This window comes from Ambystoma mexicanum, chromosome 1p (assembly GCF_040938575.1).
Source record: "Ambystoma mexicanum isolate Mex_15411 chromosome 1p, UKY_AmexF1_1, whole genome shotgun sequence".
NCBI lineage: Eukaryota > Metazoa > Chordata > Amphibia > Caudata > Ambystomatidae > Ambystoma > Ambystoma mexicanum.
The window spans coordinates 1,150,634,349-1,150,651,833 of record NC_090921.1 but is presented as its reverse complement, the minus strand read 5'-3'; positions in this window follow the sequence as shown (position 1 = coordinate 1,150,651,833).

Sequence of the window (17,485 nt, the reverse complement as noted above, 5' to 3'; positions counted from 1 at the left end):
TTTGAACGAGATAGCCCACAATGAGTGTAAAACGAAGACAGTCTTCGTTTTACACTCATTGTTGGCTATCTCGTTCGAATTCGTTCTAAGAATAATACCTGAGAAGGGGTTAGAGAAACAGAGCAACCCAAAAGAGGAGAAACTCTGGATAAGAGCCTAGAACCCAGTTTGTGCTAAAAATCCCAGCCAATCACAGTATTTCAAAACCTCAGTTAGAGGCCAAAGGTCTTCAGGGGGACCAGAAGAACTCCCTATTGGTGCCACTCTGAGTCATTATGGAGGAGTGAGCGAGAGACAGAATCTTACTGACTGCAGGGTTTACAAATTCAAGAGACTCGTTGTTTATAAGAACACTGTGAAAAGATCAGAAGTAAAACTTAGTGGAGGGCCCAGAAATATGCCCATTGTATTTTTAGGTGGAAAGCAAGACCTTTGCTCACTTAAACTATATCAGAGCAAGGCCTTTGTTTACTTGAAGTCAAGAGGACTAATTCCAGAGACATTGCTGCCAGGGCTCTTGCACCAGCCAGCATAAGCCAAGCAAAGGGGAGTAATAAAACATCCATGAGCTAAATCTGTTTTCGGTTATTCTTGACAAGCATCTTTTATTATTTTGTTTAAAGTAGCGAACCCCCACTGTAGTGATAGGGCAAAGTGAGGGATTTTCTTTTACTTTAATAAAGAACAAATACGTTGAACCATGTCCAGTTGTCTGTGTCCTATCTCTCACCTTCCACAAATGCTAGGGCCTGCAAGGGTCTGAATACATTTCTCCCAATCATTGATACATGTATAACACAAACAGTACCAGTGCAAGCTTCCCTTACACTGGTACAGGTACAGTATGTGAAAGGCTAGTCCAGGTGTTCTTTATAAACTGCCACAGGAACTCCATGTTGATGGCAACACAGACTGTCCTCATATGCCAGGTGATTGCAAGCATGCTTAAATGGCATTGACACAGCCTATAGTTTTGACTGTAATATGATGAAAACCTGTCCTCAGTACATGCACAAAAACAGGCAGATGGAGGAATATGTTGAGGGGAAAAGAAGATAGAGAAAGGGTGCAGGAGGGTTCAATGAATTAAAATAAATGTGAGCATTGATGTATGAAAGAGCAAGGAAGGATGTGTGAAATAATTATTTGGATATATGGGAGAAGGATTGTGTTGATAAATAAAGATTATCATAAAGGAGGGGTACTGTGATGAAGGAAAAGGACTGTAATGACAAAGGAGAAGGTTGTGGATGAAGATGAAGGCCTATGAAAAAGGACTACAATGAAGTAAACCTGCAATGAAGAAGAAGGACTGTAATGAAGTAGAAAGAATGTGGAATAGGAGAAAGTCAGTAATAAAGGACTGTCATGAATGACTGTATGTAAGTAAAGTAGTCTTGCATAGCATCCTTGCTGCATTTTTGGTGGCCTCGCTGAAGAAGTACTGCACCCAATGAAAAGGACTCCAGTGAAGGAGGACTGTGGTGAAGAAGGAGGACACTGACAACAGACCATGATGATGCAGAATGGCTGTGAGGAAGGAGAAGTGCTATGACGAAGTGATGTGATGACGGAGAAGGAAATGTGACAAAGAAATGTTATGACATAGAAGAATTGTGACATAGAAGTCAGACTATGAAGAAAGGCAAGGGCCGAAGTGAATAATGAAGAAGTGGGACTGTGGCAAAGAAGAACTGTGACAAAAGAATGCAGTGGACAAAGACTGTGATGAGCAAGAGCTGTGATGAATACGGGCTTTGACAAGTGAGAAGGATTATGATCAAAGAGAAGGACTTTGACAACGTATGACAAAGTCGAATGGCTAGGACCGAGGACCAGGATCATTAATGGCTGGAATCGTTTCTCAGGAATAGGCTGAGGTGGCCTGGGAGAGAAGGGGTTACATATCACATGAAATAATAGTTGCCTAATTAGGTAGAGCAGTACAAGTTCAGTTGCAAAGCAATTCTTGTTCTCACCCTTCTCATGAATCGGCCATTTTAAATGTATGACTGATCATTTACTGTGAGCTTCGTTGTCTCACATTTTGTAACCATAACTGACCTTAAGTGTCACGTGGGTAAGACTTTTAATCAGCCAGTCCGGTCTGCCTGGCATGTAGACAAAATGGCTGACTCAGAGTTTTCCTCAGTATATCAGGCGGAAGTTCATATTCTGGGCACAACGTATGTAAATAAGGCACACCCTAAACCTTTAACTGAATTTCTGTGTAATGATAGTTCAAGTTAACTTTTAATGAACATTTCTAAAGCCAGAATAACACTGTTTGGAATACGGCTCTTATAACACTTCAGAAACCAGAAACAAAGAAGTGAAACGGCTAATCTATGGCAATGATGATAGATAATCCTTTGGCATATCTGCTCCTCACATATTCTACATATCCAGCCACACCTACGTGTGTGCGTGTGGGCCAAACACTGAAACGGTTACATGGCGATCACAATTTGACCAGTGCAGCTTAGAGATGTTCTTACCAGCATTAGATTAACTAATTACTGCTCATGAGTATGTGTTTAATATTTTTTCTAGGTCACCTGTAAGAACATAGATAATGGATAGCCATCTCGTTATCTTTGTAATAAAGTCTGACTAACATAGAACATGACCTTGTGGTGCTACTCAGTTATATGGAAAACTGATGTTGGTTGTTTGTTCCCGTATTGCATAACATTGTTTCCAAAGGAGAAGTTTGCGATCTGATTAACCACAGGTGGTTGCTAGAAAAGTAATTTTGAGAAACAATAAAGAGATTAAGGAATGAAGGTTGGAATAAAGGCAAGCCGAGCCAAATGGATTTCAGCCAAGGACATGAGTGACCGGGATGTCAACAGCCCTCAGACCCAGTGAAGCAAAGCACTCAGAGACATTGTTGTTGATGGTAGGCGCCTTTCCCCACTGCTGTTGCATTTGGCTGGGAACTAGCTCCAAAGTTGCTGGGAGATGCCCACCGGAGGACAGGGGGTTAGGGCACGAGAAGGTGAGGGGTATTGGGCAAGGTTCCATTAAGATTATCTGGTCGCCAATGTGAAACAGGGACTGACCAATGGCACTGTTGAGCTATCCACCCTCTAAGGATTGTCTGAACCGATACGGGTGGCAGAGAAGGGTGGTAGGGTAGTGGGAGGAGGTTTTGGTTGAACACACACAAGGGGCCTCATTACGAGTCACCCGGTATGGAAATAACGGTGGCGTTAAACCCGCCGCCACTGTTTCCATACAAGGTGATCTCGAGTCCTGCGGCGGAGGTGTCATTCCCGCCAGGTCTGACCTGGCAGGTTTAACACCGCCCGCCTGCAGGCGGACGTGGAAACACGGGCACCATCACGAGATGGTGGCAGTGTTTCCATGGTCCCCATTCCCATTGTGTCGTATGGGAATCGGGATTTACCGAATTCCACCTCCGGAATTCCCGGGTCACTGGGGTTGAAATGCCCCGGTAATTCTGGGAATCACAGAGGCGGAATGGTAATACGAGTCTGACGGTAACCGAGCCGGAAAAACCGGCAGATTACCACCGGACTCGTAATGAGGCCCAAGGTGTACTCTGCAAGGTAGGAACACACTTGGTGCTTTGATTGTGCAGGATACTTTGGTGTCATATACCCACCCTTAGTTAGAGCAGGCTGATATATCTGTTCCACTTGGAAGGCAGGTGCTAAAAAGAGGCACCACCTGCCTGTATACCCAGAGGTGGCTGGGACTCTGCATAGTGACAGCATGTAGATTCTGTGGGCAACAAACCACACTGCAGGCATGGAATAATTGGCTGCTGTTTCACACAGCATACAAAATGGCTCACTCCCATTTCAGATATACGATCATCTGTTGAAACGAAAGTGGCAAAGGTTCGAGTTGAAAATGAATTAATTAGAGAATAACTCCGCAATCTGACGAAATGAAACACATTGTTGAGACTGGCAAATAATATATTGATATAAAACTCCAAAGTGAAAAGAGAATGCATACATCAAAATATATTGCATTTATATTGCCAGTATAGTCAAGTCGTTTAACTCATCATGTGCATGCAAACGTATTGCAGAACCTCCATATCTTTTAAGAAAACAATTCATAACAAACACGGAAAATATGTTAAATAAAAAATATACATTTATGACCAGCTTTCTGCTATGCACATACTAGGCGTTAATGCAAAAGTGTTGTATTCACTTGGATTGAATTGTTCTTTACTGAGCTTTTAAATTCACGTCAATCAGATGTTGTTCTGTGTTAAGATCCCCAGGCTTACTTAGAATTATCGAGCCACTAATTTACCTTTTTGAGACACGTGATTTGATCAGGATCCTACTGTATCTGCTAGCGAACCTCTGAACCGACACCAGATTCCTGGGCCTACAGGAGTGAGTTGAAGGTATAGAAGTCACAAATGATTCTGAAGGTTAATTGTTACAGAGGATGAGTGTTGGCTGCCCCTCACAGCGCTTTGAAGAAGAGAGTGCTCAGTGGGCACTTCTGAAGAGCCATCCGCCGGAGCACCTCAGTGAGCTATTATCACTAAACTGGTCGTAAAATAAGGAACTAATCCACTGACCTTACAGACAGAGCGGTCCGATCAAACACAGAAACTTAAATGTGTTCTTATTTCAAAACTGTACTCAAATAGCGCAATGCCAGAGAAAGTCATTTTAAGCTGTTAACTGGCCACCGTGCCATGCCCATGTCCTTTGCATGTTGCTTTTTCCCCCGCTAAACTTAACCTGCTGTGAGACCTGTCATTGAACATGCACAGGAAACAACAATTTGACATGTCAGATGGGTAACCACAAGAAGACTTCTTTGCAAAAGTACTATACTGGTTACACCACAAATACTTATTGAGGAACTGAGTATTAATCCTGCTGCTGAGATGTGCAGCACCATCACAAATGCAACCGAGCAAAGGGTTGAATGAAATGACATCTCTTCCTTCAGGCTGAGAGGTGGAAGGAAGTATGTCGGGGGTTTCTGAGTCGAATCCTGTGTGGGTGAGAGGAGCCCTGTTAGCTTCCCAGGAGTATGCACGGCTGAGGGGTTACATAAATGTGCAGTGAAGGCACTAAGTGAGCTAGTCTCTGGCTGCTGGTCCACGCTTAGTGTACAGGCCACCAGGATGTTGACCCTCACGTGGCCTCGTCCTGGTTTTTCATGCTATGAGATGTCCAGGAGTTGGGGGCTGCTGTTGATGGCGTCCTTCTTATTTTGCAGCTGTAAAGGGGTTAAGGTGGTTGTGTGCCTGTTTAGGGTGGGGAGAACAGAAAGGAATCACAGCATATGAACATATTTCTTCAACTGGTTCACTTGTGGCTGCACAGGAGCGGATGCTCCGACTTACAGAGAGAGAATTGATAAATAGGGAAAAGTGCTCTTGCATAGGACCTAATGGGGGCATTATTAATGTAGTAAGTGGGAATGCGAGGGGTTTGAACAATTACATACAACAGAAGAAAGTAGGGGGTTATTTCAAAAGGCATAAGATTGATTTACCTTCCTATTATATTTTTATTTATTTATTCAGTATTTATAAAGCGCCTATATAACAAATAGTGTTTCAATGCACCACAAGACAAAAAAGGGGGGCAGGGTGAGTAAACAACAATAACAGTCCTACTAGGCCTTGTGCCATTCAGATCGTGCAAGTGCAGTAACAAGAGGTGCAAAGCGGAGAGGAGGGGGCAGAGCCTGTCAGAGGGGAAGGGATGATGAAAGGTTTAGAGGCAATGCAGCAGAGTGGAGGCATACACGTACAGGGGGGAGGAGGAGGGGAATTAGAGGGCCTCTGGGGCCAGGCAAGTGCTAAGGGGGGCCAGGTCGGCAAGTTCCAGGGGGTGCAGGGAGTGCAGAGGGGTGACAACCACATGCTAAGTGCGAGTAAGGGGGTGGACCAAGCTCGGTAGGGATGCACACCCCGTCAGGCTAGTCAGGAGAAGGGGGCCCAGAAGGGCAAGTGCAGGATAGGGGAGGTGGGGGGGGTCAGAGAGACTGGTGTGCTGGGGTATACTGGGCAAGGAGGGCCTGGTGCCCTGTAGGACTCAGAAGTGACCAGGCAGCCAGTCAATACAGCAGAGGGAGGTGTTTGAAAGAGAGGGGGAGAGGGAAGGAAGAAGAGAAAAGGAGGGTCTTGAGAAGTGTCTGGAACTTAAGGAGATCTGGCAAAAGCCTCAGTGGGGCAGGAAGGCCATTCCTGATTAGCAGTCAGGCAGTCAAGTGTGAGAGAGGAAGAAGAGGAGGAAGTGGAGGGAAGCTTAAAGGAGAGCTGCGTGTCATCTGCATAACACTGGAAATGAGGAGAGAAGGTGGAGATCAGATGGGCCAGAGGGTCAAGGTAGATGTTGAAGATCCACGGTGAGAGGATAGAGTCCTGAGGGATACCGTAGGTGGAGAGCGTAGCGGAGGAGATGAAAGGATACAGTTGAACCTGGGAAAGTCATTCAGATAGGAAGGTCAACCAGTCCAGTTCCAGGTCTGCAATGCCAAGGGCATCATGGAGCCGATTCATAAGGGTAGCATGATTGACCATACCAAAGGCAAAGGAAATATCTAGAAGGCTGGCAATGGAAGGAGAGTTGGAATCGAGATTTGACGGCAAGTCTTCACGGGTGCTCAGAAGAGCAGTTTCCATGCCTCTGGCTGCTCTGAAGCCAGACTGGTGGTTGTGGAGACAGCAAAAAGTTTCAGTGTGGTGGATCAGTTCAGTTGGGAGATGACCAACTTCTCCTAGAGTTTGCCCAGGAAGAGGGTAATAGAGATAGGGTGGAAGTTAGCCAAGCAGGAAGAGTCAGCAGAAGGCTTTTTAAGGAGAGGGTCCACAATGAAGTGCCTTGGTGGTAGTGGGAAGGAGTCAGTGGCAAAGGAGTGATTGCAGAAATCAGCCAAGGCTGGAGCAAAGGAGGCAATGGTGTTCTTGATAGTTCTGGAGGACCAGGGAAAGTGGAGTCTTTCATAGAGAGGACTTGTTTAGTGACCTCATCTGGTGCTATAGCGAGAAGGAGGGAAGGTGAGAGGGAGGCCGAGGGAGGCCTGAGAGCAGGGGACAAAGGAGGGAGGGGAGTAGAGGAGAGTAAGGACAGGATGTCCTGGATTTTGGTAGGGAAGTTTCATGCAGAGGGTATGGGTTGGCAGAGGAGAAGTGGAGACTGCAGAGAGAATGTCAAGTTTCTTGCAGATTTTGAAGAGTTTGTCCATGTTGTTGGTGGCCCCAGAGATGCAGGCTTGGATATAGGCCCTCTTCTTTGAGCGGATGAAGAGTCTGTATTGCCTTTGCAGCAGGTGGCAGGCCAGTCTGTCAGTGGATGCACTTGAAGTCACTTAAACACAATAAGGGACCGGTTACAGTCTTGATCACCCAGGTATTGATAATATTTCTTTTTTTAAAAGGATCAAGACCTAAAGTCAGAGACAGAATTCACTACCAAAATGATCAAATATATTATCTTGGGTTATTCGTGGATGCAGTTTTAAGGCCTGTAAAATGAACCACTGCAGTTCTTTGTCATTGCGACCCATTTTGATATAGTGTTCTACAAAAGTTTTACCACAAAACCTTTGGTAGAACACTATACCTTATAGGCTTTAAGACCCCATCAACAAGGCGGGAGTATGGCAAACCCCCTGCATAAAATAGAGCAGAAATCGATATATCGGTGAAACACAGTGCAATAGGGGCTCAACATTTTGGTGGAGTGGAATAATCTGATTTTTACATAAACTCACTGAATGTTGGTGCCCACAGACACTATATAGCAGGTTCATCACAAGTGCCAGGTATTCCTTGTATTCAACGGCATTGTGTGACAATGCGGTCCCGGTTTCATTCTGCAATTTATCAGGGGGAATGGCAGGTTATCATTAGTTGTTTCATATTCATTACAGTAGAAGAGAGTGTAAGGTGCTGCTCTCAGGCAGTCAATTGCTATGACAAACAAGATCTAGAGTCTATATGCTGACTTGTTCCTATACACAATAGTAGTATTGTATACACAATAGATAGTAGACATTTACTTTATTTATTTATTTATTATCATTTATAAAGCGTGCAGCAGCCCAGGGGCATCATGTAGCTGTCACAGACAATGTTCTCAATTGCAAGAATACATACTTCGTTACAAGACGGTGCATAGTGCATACTTAGTTATAACATAGTACATAATACTTATTTCAATACATGAGGAGAGCATGAGGAAGGGGTGGGGGTTGTGTAAATTAGGTGAGTGGGGATGAGGCTAAGTAAGTTGAAGAGTGTGGTTTTTAACACTTTGCGGAATGCTGAGAGGGAGGTCTCAGCTCTCAGTGCGTTGGGTAGAGCATTCCATAGTTTAGGAGCTATATGTGGGAAACCAATCCCCCCCACTTTGGCCCTTTTTATGGGAGGGATGCATAGTTGGCGTGGCAAGTTCTTTTTGGACGTGTGGAGGTATCTCTGTTTATCGTCTCTGATAGGTAAGGAGGGGCGCAGAGGCTTAAGCATTTGTGCGTTAAGGCGAGGGTCTTGAAGGTAATCCTTTCCTTTGCGGGGAGCCTGGCCTCCGTGATGTGATCTCTTTGGGGGTTATTAAGTGCTGCTCTAAGAGCGTTATTTTGGAGCGTTATTTAATAGGTCTTCCAGTAGGAATATAAAGCAAAACCAGAGGGCATTCGGGTTTGGCGCCTGTAGTAGGTGATTAAACCCATGAGTGCAGGTTTATGGTCATAAGGCCGAAAAAAATCTTTTTTTTTATGACGTTTTTTATTCGAAATGGGGGGGTTCCCCTCCCAACCCCCCGTTTTCATTTTTTTTTTTTACCATTTTTATTAAAATCCCGGACCCCAAAATAAATATATAATTAAAAAAAGAGAAATTCGAGATTTTTTTTTCGAGATTTTGACCGACCACCGAGTCCAGTTAACCCCAGGTAAACCCATGAGATTAAATTGTTGTGTGACGTATGCTGGTTATAATAGTGGCGGTTTCCTCAGGTTGCATTTGGAGTAAATCACTAAACTGGAGAAAGGCACATTTGAACTGATGCGGCTGCATGAGCAATTTCGGGGAATGACACAATGTGAAAAAGCATGGCCGAACTTCCGGGGCCACACTATGAGGCAAGGCATGTGGGTGGAGCAGCGGGTTACATCGATGGAACCAGCATGATTATAATAGATACGGCATGAAAAGCAACACGTTATGCTGAAAGTAGCAGTATAGGTGCACAGAGTAATGTGAGGACATGGAGTTGTAGCGTTTCCTTTAACTATGTCTACAAATCGTTCATACATTCGTAAATGACATGCAATTAGTTGCGTTTCTGACAGGTATTCCCTGCGAGATAATAAGGCATGTATCTTGTATGTTGGTGAATGAAATGCGAGATCTAATTATTGGATGTTACACTTTATGGGTGTGCATAACTGTGAGCAGAGAAATACAGCGCGGAATTACTGGAATGATGCAATTGGTAAGTAGCTTTGGAACATCGACATTATTAAGGCCATTTTAGAGTCCCAGCTCCAATTTCATTCAGAGATACAAAGGGGCAGAGAGTATACATTGATAATATGGCTACTGATTGCCGTCCATACACATGTGGAGAGGCATCGCCTGATGCTAAATGAAGGGTCTCTTGTATTTTAGAGCAATCATTTGCACGAGAAGAGAGAAAATTATGAAATTTGTCATGTCATAAACTAAACAAAGACTGAACGATCAGACACACGACCAGCAAATGGTGTGGTTCGATAACTCCTCAGTGAGGGGTAGGTGATAGCACACACTGGGTTGTTTGGTAATGGTTTTAAGTAGATTAACACCGAACATTAATTAACTTGGTATTGTTGTAATTGGCTGCAGAGAACAGTACCTCACGAAGGGGAGGCTGGGTCCAACTGCAGCTGTCAATTTATATAGCTTTACGTGCCATACGGTCTGCAGGGTTAGCACATGTGAGTAACCAAGTTTAGAGATTATGCATGGAATGCTGCATGAAATAGTAGCATGAGGCGAAAGAGACATACATTTGGTGTTTCATCTCCCTGAATGTTGGGACCATTCACTTTTTTTTATGTGAGGGTAACAGTCAACTGAGGACGACATATTCGAGACCCTTGTGTTTATAGTCCATAAGTGGCGGTATGCACAGAGCGGTGATGCATTCCTGCTATGATAAATTGTTCAGATGATTAATTCTGCCTGTGAAAGAGTAGTGGAGACAGAATTGTAACATAAAGTTATATGTTTTTTATAGAAACACTATGAGTACCTACAGTTGTGAATACAGTGGAACAGAGTTAGGTTCTCAATGATGTCCTGAAGAAGGCTTGAGCAGCAAAGGGCCATAGTGAACAGCTCATATACCCTGGCCGAAACATGTGTTGATAACTTTTGTTTGGAAAGCAATAAACACATATGGACAATTCTGTTTGGAGAAAATGGTTGGTTGTGCTGGTAAGCATGAATGTGGTATGTAGATGGTGATACATGTAGTCATATTAGTAGAATGTGTTTTTATGGTGCTAACATGTTTTGTATAAAGCAAATAAACATTTTCTATTATAAGTAGCCCACGATGACCTATTTGAACATTTTGGTAGTGAATTCTGTCTCTGACTTTAGGTCTTGATCCTCTTTTTGTTGAAATATGCTTGAAGCCAGCCATTTTCGTTCCTCAATTCTGCACTTACGTTTCAAAGTCATGCCATGTGTTAAACTTGGAGGCAGGCTATGTGGGGATCCTTATGACAGGGGCAAGGATGTCCAGGGTGTTGGAGATTGAGAGGTGAAGGTTAGCTAGGGCTGTGTCAGTGTGAGTGTCAGTGGCTGGAGTAGGAAGTGGGAATGAAAGTGGTGGAAAGAACAGCAACCGACACTCACTTCATTGGTTGAATGACAGAGAAGGAGACTGGCAGTGCTGGCAGTGGTTTAGCCAGTGGACCCAAGAGATCCAGATGAGAGGACAGGAGAGCTTGGTCAGACTAGGAGAGATTGGTGTAGTGAGAGGGTTGGAGATGGGGATGTTTACTGAGTTGAGAGCATCCAAGGTGTGTCTGACTGAGTGGGTCAGACCGGAGTGAAGAATGGAGAGGGGAAGGGAGTCAAAGAGGCTGCAGAAGAGACCAGTGGCTGCATCAGGGGAGTCAAGGTCAATATTGAAGTCTCCAAGAAGGACAAGCTTGGAGGTAGAGGCCAGGAGATAATATGTGAGGTCAGACATCCCTGAAAGGAAGAGGGAGACAGGACCAGGGGTCCTGTAGATGGTGATAGGAGAGACACCAAGTCTGCAGATGACGCATTTGAAGGAAGAGCAGGACTGAGTGGGTATGATAGTAGCAGGGACCCATTCAGGGAAGAGCAGGGCCACTCCACCTCCAGACCATTTATGCCTGGGCTTAGATAGAATATTGTAGCCCTCAGGGAGCGGTGTGTCAAAAACAGTGACTGAGCTGAAACAGATGAGTTTTTAACTTTTTTCTAAATATCTCAAGAGATTCAATTTTTCATAGATCAAGTGGTAGATCATTCCAGATTTGCGTAGCCAAACATGAAAACCAACTGTTCCCATAGGAAACTAATCTGGAGAATGATAAGAGATGGAAGACATCTATCCAGAAAGAGGAGGTTGGGCTGAGAGCCCTGGTCCATGACAGTGCCATTCTGGTAGACATTAATGATGCACCTGGAGGATGGGAAGCGTGCCAAGAGTACTTCCCATCTGGTTCCAACAATAATGGGTGAATAAGAGAAAGGGGAGTGGATTGAGACCATATGGGGAGTGCATCGGCCCAGAGAGGGAGTGACAAAGAGGATGTTAGTGACAGTGTGTCTGGAATAAACGTTGACGTGGGTGTCAGTGATGGGCATGCATGGGTTGGTGACCAGTAGATCTTTCTTGAAATGTTTCCTTCCAGGCTTTGAAAGAGAGGTAGGATAAGTAATAGAGTAGCAGTTAGAGTAAATAGGGAAGGTGAAGAGCACCATGGAGAGTGATGGCAGAGAGATGGAAGGGATAGAGCGAGAGAGGGAAAGAGAGAGAAATAGAGAGAGAGAGAGAAAGAGAAAGAGAGAGAGAGAGAGAGAGAGAGAGACGCCAGATGAATCAGGTGCATGACATTACACAGGCTGCCAAGCAGGGTATTGCACTGCTCCATCAGCAGAGGAGGTAGGAAGTCAACTCAAGTGGGAAGAACCCTTCACCAGAATGCAAGGAAAGTACCTTAAATCACCTTTCGCAAGGCACTTCTTGTGATTGCATTTTTATGGCAGCTCAAAGCTTAACAGGCTGCAAAGGCTGGAACTGAGCCGAGCTGCTGGGTGGGCATTTACAGACTTTGTGGTTGTTCCTCGGTGTCTAGAGTATCCACCAACCAACGGATAGTTGGAAGCGCTGCAGGTTTCTTCAGCGATGCCTACCAAGGATCCCACTGTATGCAGCAACGCCGGCATCAGCACACTGCCTGTCTCATCCACTGCACCCCAAGCCATCTTTCCATTGTTGGCAACATTTCCTGACATTTTGAAGCAGTTGATGAGGTTTCCTTGCCTCCTTCGAAGTGCAGACATTTCTGAGGTGATCTGTATGAAGGTGCTGTTAATATTGATTGGCAGTGGTTGTACTGTGCAGAGCATTAACGGAAATGGCTGGAGTGTGGGAATATCTGTGAGGTTTCTTTCACTTGTATGAAATGAGCACCATTCCAAAATGGCCACCATTGCTGCACAGTGTATTCTGCTGGCCATCCCAGAAGCAGAAAGTAGACTAGCATGATGGTGTGCCTTGTTTTGAATTTGACTGTCTTTTTAAACCGCTGCTGGTGATGCTGCCACACACCTCCAGCAGTCGTTCAGAGCCACCCAGATCACCTGCCTTGCTCACTGGCCCCTCACCACTGAACACCTTCGCTGGCAGGGTCACAATTTCCTCTCGAAAGCTACACTGCATCAGGGGTTCAGCCTTGGTGCTCATTACCAGGAGTGGGACCGCAGCATCTCCCTGCTCCTTTATTCCGCACCGCTTCGCTCCTCAACGTTGTACCTGCACGATGGTTACAGAGGGATTGCTCTACTAGGGATTGCTTAAACAGTCCCTCATTCGTTATTCTATAACTTTGATGGATCTGGGGCTTTGAGGTTCCATTTCAAGTCTCCATCTTGCATAGAACTGGAACAGGAGGCACACCTCACCCAGGAGTAACACAGGAAGTTAGCATTGAAATGGAGTGGGGATGCCTTAGTTCATCATGCTCATAATACTCTCTAGAGGGGTTCCCATCTGGATTGTTATCGGGGTCCCCTTTGAGCTAGCAGAATTTAGATCAAACTCCAAAGGTAAAGAAATAGTGGTTGTGGGAATGCTAAATCGCACCAGGATTTGCCTGGTTGACACACAATGCCCACTATGAACATGACTAAAGCTTTCCTTAAGGTGGTGGTTTTGGAAACACATATAGAGGATGCATGTTAATTTGGGGGTGGGGGTGAGATTAACTGACTATGAGATGTGACCGGTCCTTGACGGGTCATCCCCAGCTCATAGTTATATTGCAGCCACCTCAAACCTCAATGTCTATTTGAAGCAGTTGGGACTTTGGATCTTCTTTAAATACAAATGGGGATAATGGGGGGTACTCTCCTCACTCTGGGTCACAACTCATTTGCACAAGGAGAGATTACCTGTTCAAATTAACAAGGGGGGTCCTGGGAGTCCCTCTGCAAGTCATTACTCCTGGTTACGAGATCCTTACCCAGATTCTATAGCTCACTATCTTTCACCTAGGAGAAATATCCAAAACATATCAGTGTTTGTCCTGTCCTGGGGCAGTCCAGCACCGAAATGCTAGGCAATTCTCCTCTGAACAAGAGTACCAACAGCAACCCCAGACACATGTTTTGGTCTGGTTGGACATCATCAGTAGGGTGGAGCTGTGCCTCTCTAAGAACAATGAGCAAGGGGTAAACGCCTGGATTTCCCTAGTAACTGAGGATAAGACCCAAACTTACTTAAATGGTGCAAATCAATAAGGAGTGTCCTGGGAGTCCCTCTGCCAAACATTAGTCCTGGTTACAAGATCCTTACCCAGATTCTTTAGCTCACTATCTTTCACAAAGGAGAAATCTCCAAACCATATCAATCTGTGTCCTGCCCTGGGGCAGTCCAGCCCCGAAATGCTAGGCAATTCTCCTCTGAACAAGAGTACCAACAGCAAACCCAGACACGTGTTTCGGTCTGGTTTGACCTCATCAGTAGGGTGGAGCTGTGCTTCTCTAAGAACAGTGAGCAAGGGGTCCACGTCTGGATGCCCCTAGTAACTTAGGGTGAGACCCAAAGTTACTTAAATGATGCAAATTAACAAGGGGGGTATTGGGAGTCCCTCTGCCAGATATTAGTCCTGGTTACGAGATCCTTATCCAGAGTCACTAGCACACTTTCACAGAAATTGAAAAGAGCCATATTTCCACACTAACGCAGACCAATGTCCCACAAGGCCATGATAAAAGTCTGCATGACACCCTTCAGCTGTGATTGGATGCTCTTAACTATCAACACAGCTCTTAAGAAAAGTGCCATAATTGGCGATGAAATAAAAAAAGCAGAGACAGCATTTTCTTTTGATACTACTATTGCCAATATCAAAGAAAAGCTTGAACTTATTGAGAAACACATTGATAAATGTGTCAAACTAACTACTAATAAAAAAATGGACAAATTAAAAAAAGATATTCAAGTATTCACCAAGGATTGGCCTACCCTTATTTGAGTGCTGATTACCAAGGACCAGGCCATTGGCATTACCCCCATGGTTCCCAATATGGCCCCTTGGTATACAAGAAAAAAGTGACACTCTCCGACACCTCTTCGGATGGTAGTGGTACATATTGCAATATAGGGTCCTGCGGGAGCAAAGGACGCAATTGGAATAGGGGCCAAAATTGAGGAAGAAGGGGGAGACCATATTGGCATTATCAGAATTATGGCCCTCGAGCTAATTTTGGCCATTTTGGATCTAACACTCATTTTCCTGTTCCTAATCTCCCTGTTCCTCCAGTAGATCTAGGACCACCACCTATAGACATTCTTTTCCAAACCAGGAGACGGTCCTATCGAGGTAGAGACACCATCAGGAGTCTACAATATTTCTAAAAAATCTTTGAGTCAACCAGAAATATCTATGCTAGAAAAAAGGGTTTCGTTCGTCCCAATAAAACATCCCACGAAAATGGAGGTTGAAATCGAATTACTGAGTTTATTTCCCTAATTTCATCTTAGAGGCTTCTTTGGGCCGAATGAGACAGAGGGGACAGAGATTCACTCCCACACTTAACATGGTTTCAAAGGAGACAGCAATTTTTGAAAGAGCAGTGTTAAGGGATGTTAATTCCATGTACGACTCACTTCAAGGTTTGCATCATGGGCCCAGTTATAACTTTTCGAAAAAGGAATGGGAATGGCTAAGAAAATTGAATCAAGATAAGTCAATTATAATCAAACAAGCTGATAAAGGGGGAGGTGTTGTTGTACTCGATGCAGACAAATATGATCAAGAAATGATGAGACAATTTAAAAATCCCTTATTCTATTGTAAATTGAGGGGTGACCCAACTGATAATAGAAGTAAGGGCATTTTGCAAATTACCACACTTGCTTGGGAAGCGCGAGACCTCAATGAAAAAGAGTTCCTATTTTTGACAACTAAAGAAACCAGGGTCCCTCTCATATATGTATTACCCAAAATACATAAGGATCTCCAAAATCCCCCAGGCCATCTGATCGTGTCCCTATGCAGTTTCATTTTCTCAAACCCCTGGGAACCAATACAGATACATAATTGTGCGATACTACTGATGCCATTAAATATCTCAAAGGGCTGCCATTCAATTCAGAGTCTGATATGCTTATTACGTTGGATGTTGAATCCCTTTGTTCAAATATACCACAATTAGAGGCTCTCAATATTATGAAAACCTTTCTTGATCTTAGACTAGGCTTACAACATATTCCGAGCAAATTTCTGGTGGAACTATTGGAGATAGCCCTAACTAAGAATTATTTTTGCTTTAAAGATTCCTTCTACCTGCAGATTAAAGGCACAGCGATGGGGGAAGCTTTTGCCCCCAATTTTGCCACTTTATACATGTGGCAGTTTGAGAAAACCTTTATTCTGGACGATTCCAATCCCTTTCGCCCGGGTATCAGGTTATACAAGAGATACATTGACGATATTGTCGTTGTATGGGACAGAACTCAAGGTGATTATACACTATTTCTCCCTTGGATCAATAGATTGAATACCAATCTCAAATTTACAATGACAAGCAGCAATATTGTGTTACCATTTCTGGATCTCCTCATTAAGATCAATGAGGGTGACATCATCGTAGACCTGGGGCTTCATTAGGACTCCCGCGCTAAACCATGGTGCTATTAGCACCATGGTCCATGCCAGAGTCCACCATGGTGGAATGGGGAATTACCACCCCATTCCGAGGTTGGTGGGGCGGTAATTCCCCATGCCGCCATGGCCCTTCCCCATTCCCATTTTTGCCCCATAGAGCTCAATGGGAATGGGGAAGGCACTAATTACGGTACCGCAAATTGCGGTACCGTAATTAGCACCAAGGTCCCTTTGCGGGTCCCTACTTTAACGGCTGGTAAAAAACCAGCCGTTAAGGTCGGGTCCCGCAAAGGGACCTCGTAATTAGGCGCTAAGTGTTTTTAACAGTGCTGCAGCCTTTTACAGCGCCGTTAAACACTTAGCGCCTGAGTCATAATGAGGCCCTGTTCTGCAAAGAGATGGACAGGAATACTATTCTTTGCTTTGATAGCTTTCATTGGCAGGCATACGCAAAAGTATTCCTTACGGACAATATTTAAGAGCAAGACGAAATTGCTCTAGATTGAAGGATTATTCCTCCCAAGCAGATGTTATTCTGCTAGATTAGAGGCTAGAGGCTATCCTTCTCATTTATTGAGGCAGTCCCGTAAAAGGACCAAAAACCAACATCGTGATATTTTGTTAACCAAGAATAGCAAGGCTGACATTACCAATAAACGCATTGTGTGCGCAATAACAATATGCAACATAATGCGATTAAAAAAATCATTCAGAGACATTGGCATTTATTGCAATTGAATTATCCAGATTTAGAATGCCCAATTTTTGCTTTAAAAAAGGCAAAATCTTAAAAAGTTGGCTTTCACAAGCAGATAGATCCACTACTACCATCAAACAGCCAACTTTCCAGGCTCTTTGGGGTTTCAAGCCTATATTTGGTCATTTTCCTTGTGGTCTTTGTAACCAATGCAGATCTACAACTGCTTGCACTTCAGTCATGATGAATGGCAAATCATGGCATTTGAAACAACATGCCACCTGCAAATCTTTCAATGACATTTATGTTTTCATTTGCCCTTTCCTCAAAACATATATCGGCAAAACATTGAGACCAGTCAAGATCAGGATATTAGAACATAAGTCCAGAATTTGGACCAAAACT